The sequence below is a fragment of the Capricornis sumatraensis genome, chromosome 16, assembly GCF_032405125.1.
Source record: "Capricornis sumatraensis isolate serow.1 chromosome 16, serow.2, whole genome shotgun sequence".
NCBI lineage: Eukaryota > Metazoa > Chordata > Mammalia > Artiodactyla > Bovidae > Capricornis > Capricornis sumatraensis.
Genome location: NC_091084.1, coordinates 49381739 through 49400036, shown reverse-complemented (window position 1 = coordinate 49400036; position 18298 = coordinate 49381739). Strand labels below are relative to the sequence as shown.

Here is an 18298-nt window from a genome sequence, read left to right as displayed (position 1 = left end):
GAAATAACTGAGGACAGTGTACATAAAAATGTGAGATTCATGAAGAATTTTCTCTGAGTAACCAATATTGATAATTGCTATTTTTATGTTTACTATCCACTTTGATTCCTGGGTCTGGAAGATCCCCCGGAGAAGAGCATGGCTAGCCACTCCAGTATTCTTGCCTGGAGAATTCCATGGACAGAGTAGCCTGGCAGGCTACAGTCCATAGGATCACAAAGAGTCAGGCACCACTGAGCGACTAACACTTTCACTTTCACTTGCACTTTTCCACTTCTAAAGTACTAGAACTTCATTGTAATTTATTATGAGATGTGCTACAGAATCATTTCATTAACAGCAAACTACAAACTATGCTATGCAGAGACCGTTTCAAAATGATGTTCAGTATAATTAGGCTCAGAGAATGCAACTTTAAAAATATATTTGTTTTACTCTCAGGAAAATATGTCTGCATCCCCTAAAATCTCCAATAGCTCTAAATTCCAGATCTCTGAGTTCATGCTGATGCGATTCCATTGGCAACACTGGCTTTCTTTACCATGGCGTTACCCTACCTCTCAGCAGTCAGTGCTAATATCCTCATCCTCACCACCATCTGCCAGGACCCTGCTCTTCAGCAGCCCATGTACCACTTCTTAGGCATCCTGTTTGTGTTGGACATGGGTCTGGCCACCACTATCATGCTCAAGATTCTAGCCATTTTCTGGTTTGAGTCCAGGGTCATTAGCCTCCCTGAGTGTTTTGCTCAAATTTATGCCTTTCACTGCTTTGTTGGCATGGAGTCTGGTATCTTCCTCTGCATGGCTTTTGATAGAAATGTAGCCATTTGTCACCCTCTTCACCATCCATCAATTGTCACCAATGCTTAATCTTCAAATCTTCCTTGTTCATGGTGCTTCAGAATGGCTTGCTTGTCATTCCAGTACCTGTGCTTGCTGCCCAGCATAATTATTGCTCCAGGAATGAGACTGAGCATTGCCTTTGCTCTAATCTTGTGGTCACTAGCCTGGTTTGTGATGGCAGGAGGCCAAACAGCATTTGCCAAATGGTTTTGGCATTTGGAATCGGGAATGATCTAAGTCTTATACTATTGTCATACACTTTGATTTGCACTCTGTACTTAGACTGAACTCAACTGAAGCTGCATCTAAAGCATTGAGCACTTATAGCTCTCACCTCATCCTCATCCTCTTCTTTCATACAGTTGTTGTAGTGATTTGAGTAACTCACCTGGCAGAGGCAAAAGCTCCTTTGATTCCAGTTCTACTAAATGTGCTGCACAATATTATGCCCCCTTCCCTCAACCCTATGGTGTATTCACTTAGGACTAAGGAACTTAGGGCAGGCTTCCAAAAGGGGTTTTGTTTGAGTTTAGAAAAGAAAGTAAGGCACCCGAGACCTTCTCCATGATGTATAGGTACTTCAACATCTTTAAGAGTAGATATTAGACATTCAGAGATGATGGGAAATGTGAATGCCTTTGAGATTCCTTTCTCACATTTTCATATAAACAACTGTGAAATTACTTGAAAGAAAAAAAAAAAAAAACCCTTCACAGTAGCTCCAAATTATGGACAAGAGCTAAATATATGTGAGGAAAGGAAACACTTTCTAACAAACAAATCAAATGGAATAAAAAACTGTAATTAATGATTTAGCTCTTTCCCCTACAATAAATAGGCTATCAGAATGGTATACATACACATACACATTTGCAATCAAAGAAATAAAAGTGAATGGGATGTGAATTGCAAATATTGCCTGTTTGCTGATAGCTGTGACTTGGGAGCAAAGTCAATCTTGCTGAACAAGTATCATTCCAGTAATATGAATGCAGATGCAGTGGTAGAAAATACTGCAGATGAGCAAAGCCCAGCTGGACTATAATGAGGCTTGGGGAGAATATGGCTAGATGAGCAGACTGAGGAGAAAGTCGTAGATCAGTAGATGAATGCATGAGAGAGAGAGGGAGAGAGAGAAATATTCAGAAGGATCATGATCTTGCTCCATTGGTTTCTCCACATCTGCTCTCTGCCCTTTCTACACTGTTCTGTGCCCTAAAGTCTGAAGCTCATATACCATATGACCCAGCGTCCTTTTGCTGGGGTCCAGCCCTGGTGGATCCAGGGTGATTCAAAGGTGGGGACAGAGTCGGCATCTTTGGAAAAGTACATATCTAATCACAGATATAGAGAGATTAGAAACGGATAGTGTAGTAGGAAGATTAGTGGAGAAAAATAGGCTGAATAACTTGGTGTAGAAGAAGAGGCTGAATAACTTGGTCTACGTGGAATAGCATCCATGCTCCAGACGGGAATTCAGCCAGAAAAACAGGGAGCAAGAAAGAAATAACATGAGGGAATCAGTCTTTCCGGAAACTGATCCGATTTCTTTAGTTTTGGGTTTGCTTATATACCTTTTGTTACACATAGGGATGCATATAGAGTCACGCAGGAGTCAGCAGTCCTGACCTTTATCAAAATCAGGTGCTTCACATAAATGTATAAAAAAAGGTACATCATCTTCTGGCCATGAGTGAGACCTGCTGACATTTTATGATCCTTTCTTTTTGATAACCAAAAAACTTCTTTCTTCCAAGGGTGTTTTTTCTTAAACCAGGCACCACCCTCCAAATAAAGTTACATTCCTATAGGGTGAGGGTGTAGTGAGTTACAATCAAGAAAGGAATTTATTTAACCCAAGGTTAACATGATTAGTCTTAAAAGTTAATATTTATTTCTCCTATATGTTAGTTATATTCATTATAAGGGTAGGGAACATGGAGATTTAGCAGCAAACATCAGCCCAACAAATGAAAATCCTTTCACCAATGTTCCCCTTAAGATCTATTTGGTCTTAAGATAGTGATAAAGTTACGTTTTTACATAACAAGGACACAGTGATTTATAACAAAGCACAGTGATCTATTACAAAAGAGAAAATACATTAACTCAAAAAGTCTAGTATTGCTAACATCAAAAACTACTGTATTTCCTTTTCTATATTCCAAATACATTGATTAATATATTCCCAGGTGCTTAATGATATGGAGGCCTGGCAGCAATCATTGACTCAAGAAGAAGAAAAAGCCCTATGCTAATTAAGACTCTCAAAATACTCCAAAACTCTCTGTGCTGTTTATGGTTAAGAGGTAGTAAACAATCATGTGCATAGTGGCAGGACTATGGATAATCCTGTCAGACAAGCTAGTCTGTCAGCTGAGAGGTTTGACCTGAAACATCCTTGTCCCACCCAGAGCAGGGAATTAGCAGCAATTATTGACACAACAAATGAAAAACCCTTCACAAATATAATTGCTAACCAACCCACTATACTAATAATTTCTAACTCCCCAAAATAATTTGCCTTTAGTAAGTCTAAAACATCTCGTGCCGCTCAGATTGGGAGGCTGTAAACAATCACATGTGGCCGGACAAACCTATAAACCTATACAGGCGGGCTAGATAACCTTCAGAGGAGTCCGTAAGCTGAAACACTCTTGTCAAGCCCAGGAATTTTTATTGCCTTGGAGCTGCGCATTTACTCCTTCTCTGAGAGAAACAGTTATGGGGGAGAGCCCCCTGTAAAGTCAGAGGCGTAGGTGAGAGCATAAAACAGACTCTGGGTTTGGGGTTAGATGCTCAGGAACAGGGGGTTTCCTGAGGCTTGATCACGCCTTTGCGTATGCCAAGCCTCCTTTCTCATGACCTTTGCCATGAGCGGAGTTCCTCACGCTGGCTCCCAGCATCCTTTGTTGTCTAGCATTCAGTTGGATTGAGCTCACTGGCAGGAGATTACTGTTCACGAGTTGAAAGAGTTTGTGTGTGTGGTTTTTTTTTTTTTTTTCCTTTTCCTTTTAGCCTGCTTTGACATCAGGGCTCTGATGTGTCCCTTAAGGTCTTGCCTTGCCGACCATCTGCTTGTGGCTACAGTTCTTATGGTTTTTACCCAAGAACACTTTTTTTTCTCTCTTTTCCCCTTAAGTTCAAGGGAGCGATTAAGTTCTTATGATCTTAGTCTCTGGATACCCAACCAGTCAATCCTAAAGGAAATCAACCCTGAATATCCACTGGAAAGATGATTCTGAAGCTGAAGCTCCAATGCTTTGGGCACCTGATATGAAGAGCCAACTCACTGGAAAAGACCCTGATGCTGGGAAAGACTGAAGGCAGTATAAGGGGACAACAGAGGACGAGATGGTTGGATGGCATCACTGACTCGATGGACATGAGTTTGGGCAAGCTCCAGGAGATGGTGTGGGACTGTGTGCTGTGTGCTGCAGTCCATGGGTCGCAAAGAGTCAAACATGCCTGAGCAACTGAACAACAACAATCCAGTATTTATTGTTTTCTCAACATTTGTTTTTGTTTCCTTACTCCCTCCTACAACTCTGTTAATATCGATTCATTGAATTCTTTTCTGACTCACATTGTTTGTGAGTCCTTTGTTTATTTTTGTAGCTGATTCATCAGCTTTACCTCTATCACCACACCTCTGCTACAAGCTACTTCTTGGCCTCTATGACAACAGTCACACAAAGATATAGGCTGCTTAAGTAAGAGAAGAATTTATAGATGATCAAACCAGAAATATCTGTAAGGCAGGAAGCAGATGAGAATTTTCATCCCAGTGAAAAATCTTGCCCTGAATTTTGTTTTTTTCCATGATCTTATAACAAAAGAATAGCAGAAACAAAGCTTAGGCTATTACTGTCCTATATTTCACTATGTTCTGGGCTGGTTTTCATTGAGCTCATGCTTGCTATCATTGTTGTTCAGTTGCAAAGTCCTGTCTGACTCTTTGCAACACCATAGCGTACAGCATGCCAGGATCCTCTATCCTCCACTATCTCCTGGAGTTTGTTCAAATTCATGTGCACTGAGTCGGTGAGGCCATCCAACCAACTCATCTTGTTTCATCCCCTTCTTCTTTTGCTGTATAATAATCTAATCCTCTGTCACCACCTTCTCTTTTTGCCTTCAATCTTTTCCAGGATCACAATCTTTTCCAGTGAAATAGCTCTTTGCATCATATATTTTGTTATGATTTGGGTTGGTTTAGATTGAGCCCATGCTTAGAATGTTTCATTAACTTGCTGAGATATGTTATGGGTTACCACTTGAAAAATGAGGTCTAATTTGTATGCAGGCCCACCAGATGTTAGTAATTCTATTTCACATTGATTACAGTTACTCATTTTATAGCTAGAATTAAAAAGTAAATTCTATCATTCTCAAGTATTCTGAAAACAGCATGGAGTATTTTTCCTTATTAATCTGGCTTTTCACACAAACTTGCATTTATTTATATTCATTTAGAGGCTGACAAAGAGAAAATCCAATGTTCCATGCACTCATAAAACTGTGTTCTTTAAAATAACATATTTCAGAGCATTAAAATAATTTAAGTAAACATATGCTTGGTATTTTCAATAAAGATACAAGAAAATGGCATTTCTGTTAAATAACGATGACACCATCAAAGTGCCATGAAAGGAAACAAAAATTACATGTCATTCCAGCAGAGATAACCTACACATTACAGTCTAACAGAATTTAAATGTCAAGAATTTATGCAAGAGTAACAGTGAGAATTTTCAAAGGCATTAAAAAAATGAAGAAAAATTTATGAGAAGCAGTAAGAAGTGCAGACCATGAATTTTTCAAAATAACCCATTAACTTTGTTACAAAAAAGAAAATCAATCAGCTGTAGAGGTTTTGAGCAGCAGAAGTTGTCTTGGTGCACTGGTGAGAGGCTGCTGGGCCAGAACTGGTACTCTGTGATGCTACAGCCTGAGCAGTTCTGAAAGCTGTTTTTACCCAACTTATCTACAGAGTTGTTCATCTTTAGCAGCATTTCAATATCATAGATCTTCTTAAAATGGGTGAGATGATTCTAACTCAGATTTGATGCACTTGAAGAGTCATTTGCAGTAGTTGACCGCAATAGCAATGGATTCATTTGTGACTATGAACTTCTTCAGCTGAAGGAAGCCAATATGCCATACCAGGATATTAAATGAGAGAAATTATGCAAAATTCTATGTTGGATAGCAACTTTTTAAATAAGAATGGGAAGATATGTTTGACAAATTTATTTATATTTTCCAAGAGGTAAAAAGTAGTGATAATTGACAAAATCTCCCCCAAAGCAATTAACAGGGAAGAATGGATTTGCAGTCAGGATCTTCAGAGCCACCAGTGAAGGAATCAGTTTATGCTCTCTTTCTAAATTGCTGCTCTTTACACTGGCCTGTATTTTATTTTATTTTATTTTTTTTTTATTTATTTATTTTTTTTGCTGGTACAAATCCTTTACTTTATTTTTTTTTAATTTTTTTTTATTAAATTTTAAAATCTTTAATTCTTACATGTGTTCCCAAACATGAAACCCCCTCCCACCTCCCTCCCCATAACATCTCTGTGGGTGATCCCCATGCACCAGCCCCAAGCATGCTGTATCCTGCGTCAGACATAGACTGGCGATTCAATTCTTACATGATAGTATACATGATAGAATGCCATTCTCCCAAATCATCCCGCCCTCTCCCTCTCTCTCTGAGTCCAAAAGTCCGTTATACACAGCTGTGTCTTTTTTCCTGTCTTGCATACAGGGTCATCATTGCCATCTTTCTAAATTCCATATATATGTGTTAGTATACTGTATTGGTGTTTTTCTTTCTGGCTTACTTCACTCTGTATAATCGGCTCCAGTTTCATCCATCTCATCAGAACTGATTCAAATGAATTCTTTTTAACGGCTGAGTAATACTCCATTGTGTATATGTACCACAGCTTTCTTATCCATTCATCTGCTGATGGACATCTAGGTTGTTTCCATGTCCTGGCTATTATAAACAGTGCTGCGATGAACATTGGGGTACATGTGTCTCTTTCAATTCTGGTTTCCTCGGTGTGTATACCCAGCAGTGGGATTGCTGGGTCATAAGGTAGTTCTATTTGCAATTTTTTAAGGAATCTCCACACTGTTCTCCATAGTGGCTGTACTAGTTTGCATTCCCACCAACAGTGTAGGAGGGTTCCCTTTTCTCCACACCCTCTCCAGCATTTATTGCTTGCAGATTTTTGGATCGCAGCCATTCTGACTGGTGTGAAGTGGTACCTCATTGTGGTTTTGATTTGCATTTCTCTGATAATGAGTGATGTTGAGCATCTTTTCATGTGTTTGTTAGCCATCCGTATGTCTTCTTTGGAGAAATGTCTATTTAGTTCTTTGGCCCATTTTTTGATTGGGTCGTTTATTTTTCTGGAATTGAGCTGCATAAGTTGCTTGTATATTTTTGAGATTAGTTGTTTGTCAGTTGCTTCATTTGCTATTATTTTCTCCCATTCAGAAGACTGTCTTTTCACCTTGTGTATATTTTCCTTTGTTGTGCAGAAGCTTTTAATTTTAATTAGATCCCATTTGTTTATTTTTGCTTTTATTTCCAGAATTCTGGGAGGTGGATCATAGAGGATCCTGCTGTGATTTATGTCTGAGAGTGTTTTGCCTATATTCTCCTCTAGGAGTTTTATAGTTTCTGGTCTTACATTTAGATCTTTAATCCATTTTGAGTTTATTTTTGTGTGCGGTGTTAGAAAGTGATCTAGTTTCATTCTTTTACAAGTGGTTGACCAGTTTTCCCAGCACCACTTGTTAAAGAGATTGTCTTTACTCCATTGTATATTCTTGCCTCCTTTGTCAAAGATAAGGTGTCCATATGTGTGTGGATTTATCTCTGGGCTTTCTATTTTGTTCCATTGATCTATATGTCTGTCTTTGTGCCAGTACCATACTGTTTTGATGACTGTGGCTTTGTAGTAGAGCCTGAAGTCAGGCAAGTTGATTCCTCCAGTTCCATTCTTCTTTCTCAAGATTGCTTTGGCTATTCGAGGTTTTTTGTATTTCCATACAAATCTTGAAATTATTTGTTCTAGTTCTGTGAAAAATATGGCTGGGAGCTTGATAGGGATTGCATTGAATTTGTAAATTGCTTTGGGTAGTATACTCATTTTCACTATATTGATTCTTCCAATCCATGAACATGGTATATTTCTCCATCTATTAGTGTCCTCTTTGATTTCTTTCATCAGTGTTTTATAGTTTTCTATATATAGGTCTTTAGTTTCTTTGGGTAGATATATTCCTAAGTATTTTATTCTTTTTGTTGCAATGGTGAATGGAATTGTTTCCTTAATTTCTTTTTCTACTTTCTCATTATTAGTGTATAGGAATGCAAGGGATTTCTGAGTGTTGATTTTATATCCTGCAACTTTACTATATTCATTGATGAGCTCTAGTAATTTTCTGGTGGAGTCTTTAGGGTTTTCCATGTAGAGGATCATGTCGTCTGCAAACAGTGAGAGTTTTACTTCTTCTTTTCCAATTTGGATTCCTTTTATTTCTTTTTCTGCTCTGATTGCTGTGGCCAAAACTTCCAGAACTATGTTGAATAGTAGCGGCGAAAGTGGACACCCTTGTCTTGTTCCTGACTTTAGGGGAAATGCTTTCAATTTTTCACCATTAAGGATAATGTTTGCTGTGGGTTTGTCATATATAGCTTTTATTATGTTGAGGTATGTTCCTTCTATTCCTGCTTTCTGGAGAGTTTTTATCATAAATGGATGTTGAATTTTGTCAAAGGCCTTCTCTGCATCTATTGAGATAATCATATGGTTTTTATTTTTCAATTTGTTAATGTGGTGAATTACATTGATTGATTTGCGGATATTGAAGAATCCTTGCATCCCTGGGATAAAGCCCACTTGGTCATGGTGTATGATCTTTTTAATATGTTGTTGGATTCTGATTGCTAGAATTTTGTTGAGGATTTTTGCATCTATGTTCATCAGTGATATTGGCCTGTAGTTTTCTTTTTTTGTGACATCTTTGTCAGGTTTTGGTATTAGGGTGATGGTGGCCTCATAGAATGAGTTTGGAAGTTTACCTTCCTCTGCAATTTTCTGGAAGAGTTTGAGTAGGATAGGTGTTAGCTCTTGTCGAAATTTTTGGTAGAATTCAGCTGTGAAGCCGTCTGGACCTGGGCTTTTGTTTGCTGGAAGATTTCTGATTACAGTTTCAATTTCCGTGCTGGTGATGGGTCTGTTAAGATTTTCTATTTCTTCCTGGTTCAGTTTTGGAAAATTGTACTTTTCTAAGAATTTGTCCATTTCTTCCATATTGTCCATTTTATTGGCATACAACTGCTGATAGTAGTCTCTTATGATCTTTTGTATTTCTGTGTTGTCTGTTGTGATCTCTCCATTTTCATTTCTAATTTTATTGATTTGATTTTTCTCTCTTTGCTTCTTGATGAGTCTGGCTAGTGGTTTGTCAATTTTATTTATCCTTTCAAAGAACCAGCTTTTGGCCTTGTTGATTTTTGCTATGGTCTCTTTTGTTTCTTTAGCATTTATTTCTGCCCTAATTTTTAAGATTTCTTTCCTTCTACTAACTCTGGGGTTCTCCAATTCTTCCTTTTCTAGTTGCTTTAGTTGTAGAGTTAGGTTATTTATTTGACTTTTTTCTTGTTTCTTGAGGTATGCCTGTATTGCTATGAAGTTTCCTCTTAGCACTGCTTTTATAGTGTCCCACAGGTTTTGGGTTGTTGTGTTTTCATTTTCATTAGTTTCTATGCATATTTTGATTTCTTTTTTGATTTCTTCTGTGATTTGTTGGTTATTCAGAAGTGTGTTGTTCAACCTCCATATGTTGGAATTTTTAGTAGTTTTTCTCCTGTAATTGAGATCTAATCTTAATGCATTATGGTCAGAAAAGATGCTTGGAATGATTTCGATTTTTTTGAATTTATCAAGTTTAGATTTATGGCCCAGGATGTGATCTATCCTGGAGAAGGTTCCATGAGCACTTGAAAAAAAGGTGAAATTCATTGTTTTGGGGTGAAATGTCCTATAGATATCAATTAGGTCTAATTGATCTAATGTATCATTTAAAGTTTGCGTTTCTTTGTTAATTTTCTGTTTAGTTGATCTGTCCATAGGTGTGAGTGGGGTATTAAAGTCTCCCACTATTATTGTGTTATTGTTGATTTCCCCTTTCATACTTGTTAGCATTTGTCTTACATATTGCGGTGCTCCTATATTGGGTGCATATATATTTATAATTGTTATATCTTCTTCTTGGATTGATCCTTTGATCATTATGTAGTGGCCTTCTTTGTCTCTTTTCACAGCCTTTGTTTTAAAGTCTATTTTATCAGATATGAGTATTGCCACTCCTGCTTTCTTTTGGTCTCTATTTGCATGGTATATCTTATTCCAGCCCTTCACTTTCAGTCTATATGTGTCCCTTGTTTTGAGGTGGGTCTCTTGTAAGCAGCATATAGAGGGGTCTTGTTTTTGTATCCATTCGGCCAGTCTTTGCCTTTTGGTTGGGGCGTTCAACCCATTTACGTTTAAGGTAATTATTGATAAGTATGATCCCGTTACCATTTACTTTATTGTTTTGGGTTCGGGTTTATACACCCTTTTCGGTTTCCTGTCTAGAGAATATCCTTTAGAATTTGTTGGAGAGCTGGTTTGGTGGTGCTGAATTCTCTCAGCTTTTGCTTGTCTGTAAAGCTTTTGATTTCTCCTTCATATTTGAATGAGATCCTTGCTGGGTACAGTAATCTGGGCTGCAGGTTATTGTCTTTCATCACTTTAAGTATGTCTTGCCATTCCCTCCTGGCCTGAAGAGTTTCTATTGAAAGATCAGCTGTTATCCTTATGGGAATCCCCTTGTGTGTTATTTGTTGTTTTTCCCTTGCTGCTTTTAATATTTGTTCTTTGTGTTTGACCTTTGTTAATTTAATTAATATGTGTCTTGGGGTGTTTCGCCTTGGGTTTATCCTATTTGGAACTCTCTGTGTTTCTTGGACTTGGGTGATTATTTCCTTCCCCATTTTAGGGAAGTTTTCAACTATTATCTCCTCAAGGATTTTCTCATGATCTTTCTTTCTGTCTTCTTCTTCTGAGACTCCTATAATTCGAATGTTGGAGCGTTTCATATTGTCCTGGAGGTCTCTGAGATTGTCCTCATTTCTTTTAATTCGTATTTCTTGTTTCCTCTCTGATTCATTTATTTCTACCATTCTATCTTCTATTTCACTAATCCTATCTTCTGCCTCCGTTATTCTACTATTTGTTGCCTCCAGAGTGTTTCTGATCTCATTTATTGCATTATTCATTATATTTTGACTCTTTTTTATTTCTTCTAGGTCCTTGTTAAACCTTTCTTGCATCTTCTCAATCCTTGTCTCTAGGCTATTTATCTGTGATTCCATTTTGATTTCAAGATTTTGGATCATTTTCACTATCAATATTCGGAATTCCTTCTCAGGTAGATTCCCTACTTCTTCCTCTTTTGTTTGGTTTGGTGGGCAACTCTCCTGTTCCTTTACCTGCTGAGTATTCCTCTGTCTCTTCATCTTGGTTATATTGCTGCGTTTGGGGTGGTCTTTTTATATTCTGGTAATTTGTGGAGTTCTCTTTATTATGGAGCTTCCTCACTGTGGGTGGGGTTCTATCAGTGGCTTGTCAAGGTTTCCTGGTTAGGGAGGCTTGTGTTGGAGTTCTGGTGGGTGGAGCTGGGTTTCTTCTCTCTGGAGTGCAGTGGAGTGACCAGTGATGGGTTATGAGACATCAAAGGTTTTGGAATAATTTTGAGCTGCCTGTATATTGAAGCTCAGGGGAGTGTTCCTGTGTTGCTGGAGAATTTGAGTGATATGTCTTGTTTTGGAACTTGTTGGCCCTTGGGTGGAGCTTGGTTTCAGTGTAAGTATGAAGGCATTTGATGAGCTCCTATTGCTTAATGTTCCCTGAATTCAAGAGTTCTCTAATGTTTTCAGGCTTTGTATTTAAGCCTCCTGCTTCTGGTCTTCAGTTTTTACAGTAGCCTCTAGACTTCTCCATCTATACAGCACCGATGATAATACATCTAGGTTAAAGATGAAAAGTTTCTCCACATTGAGGGACACTCAGAGAGGTTCACTGAGTTACAAGGAGAAGAGAAGATGGAGGGGGTAGTTAGAGGTAACTGGAATGAGATGTGGTGAGATCAAAAGAGGAGAGAGCAAGCTAGGCAGTAGTCACTTCCTTATGTGCGCTCTATAGTCTGGCCCGCTCAGGTATTTACGGAGTTATACAGGGAAGAGGAGAGGGAGGAAGTAGACAGAGGTGACCAGGAGGATAAGAGAGAGGAATGAGAAGGAGAGAGACAAATCCTGCCAGTAACCAGTTTCTTAGGTGTTCTCCACTGTCTGGAACATACAGAGATTCACAGAGTTGGATAGAGAAGAGATGGGGGAGAAAAGAGACAGAGGCCACCTGGTGGAGAAAAAGGAGAGTCCATAGGAGAAGAGAGTGGTCAAGCCAGTAATCTTGCTCTCAGGTAAACTTGGGTAGTGAAGTTTGGGTTTTTAAATGAACATAATTGACAACAAAAACCTAAGAGCAAAGGTTAAAAATCTAGAGTAGAGGTTGGATTTTCAAAAATACAATATTAAAGAAAAGAAGCAGAAGGAAAAAGCAGGAAAGAAAGAAAGAAAAAAAAACAAGAATTAAAAAAAACAAGCAAACAAAAAAAAACAAAACAAACAAACAAAAAACCCCACCAACAACCATCCAAAGGCTATATATGGTGTTTGCCTTAAAAAAAAAAAAAAAAAAAGTCTTTTTTTTTAAAAATAGTAATAATAGGTTATAGTAATAAAAATTAGAGGAGAAATAGAAGATTTAACAATTAAAAAAAAAGGTTAGAAAAAAAAAAAGAAGAAAAAAAAAAAAGGAATGATTTTTAAAATAGTAAAAATATATCCGGCTCTTCTCTGATGTTTTGGGCCGTGTGGGATCACTTCCAAGGTGGTTCCCTCTGTTTAACTTCTTCCGTTTGCTGGTTTTTCAGGCTCACTAGTTCAGTCGCGCTGTGGGGAGGGGGAATGCCGCAGACAAATAGCGCTGTCGTGTGCTCACAGTGTCACAGCCCCGCTTGACCTGTCCCTTCTCGCGGCGCACAAACCGCTCCAGCTCTACGATGCACAGCCGGGAACCGTCTGGGGCCGGCCCTAGGCTGCGTGCACTTCCTGGTCCAAGCCGCTCAGGTTTGGCACTCAGGCAGCCCTCAGAGGCACAGATTCGGCTGGGACTGTGCTTTGTGCCCTTCCCAGGTCCGAGTAGCTCAGGAGTTTGGCGAGCGTGATCGCCGCGGCTTGTCACCTTTTCTGTCGCTGCTGCTCAACTTTCTGGGTGGACCGCTGGCGTCCCCCGTGAGGCAGATTGTGACTGTCCAGCACCCCCAGAAGTCTTAGCAAAGAAGCCCGCTTGCAGTTAGGTAAGTAAAGTCTCTCCGGGTCTGCAATTGCCCCTTTCCAGTCCTTACGGCTCTGGCTGCCTGTCCCCGGCGGGGGATGGTCTGCAGCCGGCTTTTTCCGTTCCGTCCTTTGTTCTGTGCTCGGTCCTGGCGGCGTCTTATGTTCGAGCTTTTCGTGCTGTAGCTATCACACAGTCTGGTTTGCTAGCGCAAGTTAGATCGTTCTGGTTGCGCGTGGGGCGTTCCTGCCCGATTCTTACAAAGCACTGCAGCCCGCGCCTCCCGCGCGTCCCTGCCCTGCCCCCACTTCCCAATGGCGGATGCAGGCGTCTGTGCTGCTTTTCCGCTGGGGGAGTTACTGTTGGGCTTGTAATCTCTTGGTTTTAATTATTTCTTTATTTTTCCTTCCTGTTATGTTGCCCTCTGGGTTTCCAAGACTCGCCACAGACTCGGCAGGGAGAGTGTTTCCTGGAGTTTGGAAACCTCTCTTCTTAAAATTCCCTTCCCGGGACGGGCTTCCCTTCCCGGGACGGAGTTCCCTCCCCACCTCCTTTGTCTCCTTTTTCGTCGTTTATATTTTTTCCTACCTGTTTTTGAAGACAATGGTCTGCTTTTCTGGTTGCCTGCTGTCCTCTGCCAGCCTACAGAGGTTGTTTTGTGGAGTTTGCTCAGCGTTGAAATGTTCTTTTGAGGAATTTGTGAGGGAGAAAGTGGTCTTCCCGTCCTATTCCTCCGCCATCTTTATGCTCCTCTGGCCTGTATTTTATCTCTATGTATCATTTTCCCTGTTAGAATGCCCATCTCTTGAAGCTTGTTTAGATGATTAGATATGAATATTATTAGACAGAAATTTTGATTGCCATACAGTGTTCTATTTTTCACTTGAGAACTCTGGTCAGAGGGTATGTGGATATGAGTGTCCTTTGCTTATTGTTATAGCAGTAAAAATTTGCCAGTGTCACTAACTATGAAGAATATAATGCAAGTTCTTTATAGTCTTTAATTATTAAAATCAGTGGATTTTTACAATATTCTATCTACCTGATCCTATTTTTTCCTTTAACAATATTTTGTTACATTAAATAAGTGCAGATTTTTCTACTTTTTTAAAGGGGAAAGTAAATAAGTAAAAGCATATATTATGTAAGAAGTTGGAGGAGGACATGGCCACACACTCCAGTACTCTTGCCTGGAGAATTCCATGGACAGAGGAGCCTGGCGGGCTCAGTCCATGGGATCACAAAGAGTTGAACATAACAGAAGCAACTTGGCATGGCATGTGAAAAGTAAGTATAAATGGATGTTAAAGAGAAAAAAAGTATCTTAAAAGTGCATTTTTCTCTCATATCCAAAGTGTAAACAATTGACATAATTTCTCCAAAATACTTGATATGATACATGCTTATTTGTTTTAAAACGTTGTCATCAAACTCTCTTTAAATTTGAAATGGTGTTGAACATGACACTTTTGAGGCGAGACTTCGCTCAAACTGATACATGTGCGGCAGTCAGGTGTGCTGCGTGTACACACGTGCTCAGTAGCTTCAGTCGCACCTGACTCTCTGCAACCCCAGGGATTACACTGTCCATGGAATTCTCCAGGCAAGAACACTGGCGTGGGTTCCCATTTTCTATTCCAGGTTATCTTCCTGGCCAGGGATCTAACCCGGGTCTCACACACCGCAGGCAGATTCTTTACCATCTGAGCCACCAGGTATATGTAGGACCTAATGTACTCTTGCATTGTCAAGCTGTTAGCGGTGGTTTTCAAAACCATGATGTTACTCTAACTCTAATTACTGAAGTAACTTGGTAGAAACACATTACTTCAAAATAAAGGATTTATGTAATAAAGAAAAGAAAGTCAGGCAAATTCATTAAAGATGTAATGAGCATTTATTCTATACAAATGTTGACTCTTGAGACTGGAAATCAAGAGGGTTTCTTTTGGTTTTAGGAAGCAGAATCTCCCTTAAACCAACATCAGCCAAAAGTATGTGACTTAGGAGGGTACAGTGGCTTATCACAGAAGCCAGGGAGAAAGTGAAACTGGGCTTCCCAACACAGAAGTTTGAATTCCCTTATTAAGTATTTTATGCCTTTGAGCAGCATGGACTCTTACCTTCTCTGTGCCTATGAGAGAGATATCGAAAGAGAACTAGCCCAATTTTCTCTTCATGTAGGTCAGTTTTCTCTGCTTCTCTATGAGTGTGGCTAGGCGTACATTCAGGTTTTCTAGATTCTGAAGCACATGCAAATTTAAGGATCCACTTAAAAATTAACCACAAAACAAATATTTACTTAGAATTGAGAAAGAATTAATAACACAAATTTAATAGCTGTAATTTCACATATACTACAGAATCCTGAAAAATATAATTTATTACCAGGTAAATATCAATAACAAAATTTAGATATAGATTTTACTGATATAATTTCATATTTATAGAGTAGTTGTAAAAGTAAAACAAGTTTGCATATTCTTTAACAGATTCACCAATAGGTTGCATTTTGCACCAGTTTTTTTAAAAATTTTCTCTTTCCATTTGTATATGTGTATATTTATATACTATTTTTTTCCTGAGCAGTTTTGAAGTAAGTTGGAGAGACTATGACTGTTTACTTTTACAAATTTTAGCGTGTATTTCTAAGAATAAAGACATTTACTTGCATAACCATAACACATACAACAGAATCAGGTAAATTATGCTGATACTTTACAATAATCTAATCCACAGTACACATCCAAATTTTGTCAATGGTCTTTATGATGGTATTTGTAGCAAATATTTCCAGGTTTGGGATAAAATCCAAACATTTCAGTTGATTGCTCTATGTTTTCATTTTGATATAAGCTTTCCTCACCTTACTTTGGATCTTTATATTTTATAAGAGATATGGTAGGCATTTGCAAAACATCCCTAGGTTTGGGATTGACTGGTGTTTTCTCATAATTAGTGTGGTGGCCTTGGACATGTGCCTTCAAGAGAAGCTGATTTGTGAGCCCTGTTGATGACAGCTGACTGCTGAACCTTGGAACATGCCATGACACTCACACCAAGTTCACGCTTCCCTTGGCTGTTCCAAGACAAGACTGAACAAAGTAGAGGAACTTGAGCTAGGTCCTTCCTGCCAAAAGTGGCGCTTTTTTAATGATACGACTTTGCTTGTGGACTCCCTTGTAGCCTGGTTGAGACATTCTCAGAGCTGCACTAAAGATCTAAAGTACCTAAAATTAGTGATTGTCCCTATCCTGCTGCTGCTGCTGCTATGTCGCTTCAGTCGTGTCCGACTCTGTGCGACCCCATAGACGGCAGCTCACCAGGATCGCCCGTCCCTGGGATTCTCTGGGCAAGAATACTAGAGTGGGTTGCCATTTCCTTCTCTAATGCATGGAAGTGAAAAGTGAAAGTGAAATCGCTCAATCGTGTCCAACTCGTAGCGACCCCATGGACTGTAGCCTACCAGGCTCCTCCATCCATGGAACTTTCTAGGCAAGAGTACTGGAGTGGGGTGCCATTGCCTTGTCCCCATCCTATTTTGGTTTAATTCTCCAGTCTAGCCCTTAAATCCTGGAGAATGGCTGTAGGCTACTGAAAGTTCGATCAAGCAGCAGCCGCGGTAGCAGTTGCAGGGTCTGAGAGTGTATCTATGTTAGAACAGGTTAATAAAGTCCAAGGTACATGATATGCAGCAACTGATCTGGAAAATGAATTATTTACTACTTTAATTTTAAAAAGGGGTATCAGAAATAGTAATGATTCAAGTGGAAAATGCAACTGTACTCCTTTAAAGCTTTCTCCAGGGTTGGAATAGTTTGTATTATTTTATGTTTACCATATTCTTGGTGATTTTGTGTTTACTTGTTCTATCCATTACAGAAAGAGGAAATTGAAATTTTCATTTGTATTTTTGCATTTGTCTATTTTTCTGGCAGATCTGTATGCTTTTACTCCATGTATTCTGAATTTCTCTTATTAGACTCATAAGCATTATGAAATGGACCTTCTTTATCCCCTTGGTAAAATTATTTGCTCTAAGAGCATTTGATATTAAAATAGTCACTTCAGCTATCTTTTGACTAGTGGTGGTGTTGTTGTTTAGTTGCTAAGTCATGTCTGACTCTTTGAGACTTCATGGACGGTAGCCCGCTGGGCTCCTCTGTCCATGGGATTTCACAGGAAAGAATATTGGAGTGGGTTGCCATTTCCTTCTCCAGGGAGTCTTTCCAATCCAGGGATCAAACCTGCATCTCCTGCTTGGCATGCAGACTCTTTACCACTGCGCTACCTAGGAAGTCCTTTTGCCTAGTGCTAGCATTGTGTAACTTTTTTCATCCTTTAACTTTTAACCTATTTGTGTCTTTTTACTTCAACATTACTGTTACTATTAAAAATGATTATTGAAATGGTTAACTTTAGTCTATCATCTTTTACTTGCTTTTTTATTTATCATGTGTTCTTTGTTACCTTTGCTTCTTATTTTTTTTTTTGCCTTCTTGAGGATTAAATACCTATCATGATTGCATTTTATTTTCTAGCTTAACACAATTGCAAGGAGAAATAAACAGAAAAACTAATAGTGGAAGATGTGAATACACTATTTTTCTTCCAAGGTAAATCAAGAGTATACACAAAAAGTAAGCCTAATAAATGATATATTTATGGACATATACCCCAATAACAGACAATATTCATTCTTCTCAGGGGCATGTGAAAAATTAACAAAATATCATGCTCTTGTAAAGGAGATTACACAATACCATCAGCAAGCCCTGTAGAGAGAAATAAAACAAGCAACTCTCATCACAGTGAATCAAAACTAGAAATATAAAAGTTTAAATAGCTTTTTAAATAGGTAACCAAGAGCATAATTAAATGGCAATAAGACAACAGTTTTTTATCAAATTGGCACATAACTTTTGGAATGGAAGAGGAGGACTACAATACAAAACAGGAATTTGTCTTGAGGAAATCATCAGATCAG

At 38.8% G+C, this 18298-nt stretch overlaps 1 pseudogene; it reads left to right on the top strand.

Annotated features, from left to right (window-relative positions):
* Nucleotides 1–447: 447 nt before the first annotated feature.
* On the top strand, nucleotides 448–1413 carry LOC138092152 (olfactory receptor 56B1-like; annotated as a pseudogene).
* Nucleotides 1414–18298: the final 16885 nt, after the last annotated feature.